This window comes from Petaurus breviceps, unplaced genomic scaffold (genome assembly GCF_028583685.1).
Source record: "Petaurus breviceps papuanus isolate PSGF00001 unplaced genomic scaffold, PetGlider_PUasm1.0 174, whole genome shotgun sequence".
Taxonomy (NCBI): domain Eukaryota; kingdom Metazoa; phylum Chordata; class Mammalia; order Diprotodontia; family Petauridae; genus Petaurus; species Petaurus breviceps.
This window is the reverse complement of record NW_027185761.1, coordinates 43,813,844-43,815,348: the sequence shown is the minus strand read 5'-3', so window position 1 is coordinate 43,815,348 and position 1,505 is coordinate 43,813,844. Positions and strand designations below refer to the sequence as shown.

At 42.5% G+C, this 1,505-nt stretch overlaps 1 protein-coding gene across 11 annotated transcripts in view; it reads left to right on the top strand.

The window, feature by feature from the left end:
* The window catches only part of MITF (melanocyte inducing transcription factor), a 271,770-nt gene that overhangs the window by 109,965 nt on the left and 160,300 nt on the right, over nucleotides 1-1,505 (top strand). The window lies entirely within an intron of this gene.

Here is a 1,505-nt window from a genome sequence, read left to right as displayed (position 1 = left end):
CAAAACCAATTTCATTTTAAAAGTGCGACCACTATTCAGAAACTGTGGGTATGGAAAAGGGGAATTGGGAGGGGAATGAGCAAGTAATGGGAGTAATGTGTGATTGCCCCATACCCCTCTAGGGGCCTCGCCTTGGGAGTAGGATGGGGCCTATAAGTGAGTCCAGCACACCTTTGCAAGTTTCTTTCTGGCTTCGAGGAGCAGCTGAGGTTTTGCTGAGTGCTTCTTCCCCCTGCTTTATGAGGAGGTGAGGGTTTCATCTAGAGCTTTTCTTGCCAGAAACATGGTCCTAGATCAGTCATTATGGGGCTTTTTTTCAGAGGAACATGGGTTTTGGATTATGTCTGGTGCTAGGGTTTCCTATAATTCGGAGTCCCAAGCAGGCCAGCCTGTTTTGGGGTCAGCTTGCTGGTAGGAGTCCCAGCTGTCCGTAAAAGGTAGCCTGGAGGTTTCTCTGATGAGATAATAAACATATTGCTTTTAGTCCCAGAATTAAATGTCTCTTTTCATTAAAGCTGTGGTGTGTGTAGCCAAAGCATGTGATTTTTAATAATCACTAGTAAAAAAAAAAAAGCAATGAAAAACCTCCCACCAATAGCCAAGGCAAAAGGCTGTTTTCATTCTGTAAACTCTGTTGTTCTGTTTCTGTGGTGGCAGAAAGGGCTTCCCCTCCTATGTCTTTTCTGAAAAGTTACTTGGTGATAAAATTCTGAATATAGTATTTCTTCTAAGGAGTAGACTTTGAAGATTTAGGACTGAGGTTCCAGATGTGGATGCCCTGCTGGTTAACTGCTTTCCCACATGCTTGTGTTGTCTGCTCCTGCTATTTCTACTCTCTTACCTTAGCTGTTTGTCTTGCCCCTTTCTGTGGGCAGGCAGACCGAAAGGATGTAGGATGGGAGTGATTGGTGTGTGTGTGCATATGTGCATGCATGTATGTATGTATGGGTATGTGAATATATGTATATGTGTATGCATAAATGTGCACATGTGAATGTGTGAGAGAGAGAGAGAGTGTGTGTGTGTGTGTGTGTGTGTGTGTGTGTGTGTGTGTGTGTGTGTGATATGACTACTCTCCCCCACTGAGAGCTGTCCAGGGCTTGAAACCTCCTTCACTGGGAGCTTCCCTGGGAGTTTACCTCTTATTTTCCCTTTCATTTCTAAGGAGCCTGGTACTTGAGTAACAATCCAAGAAAACTGGCCTTTTGTCCTGGCTTTGTTACTTTCTCGCTCTGTATCCCAGGACAAGTCTTCATTTCCCTAGGGCTCATTTTGCTCATCTGTTAAATGAGGGGAAGTTGTTTCTACAACTCAGAAATTCTGTGATTACATGGTAACCTTTATATTATTTTTAATCGATACCCTCCCCCCTTTTAGCAACACAGTAATGTATATATATATGTGTGTGTGTGCATGTGTATTTATATGCATACACACATCTATCGTCTTTCATCTATCATCTATCTATCTATCTATCTATCTATCTATCTATCTATCTATCTATC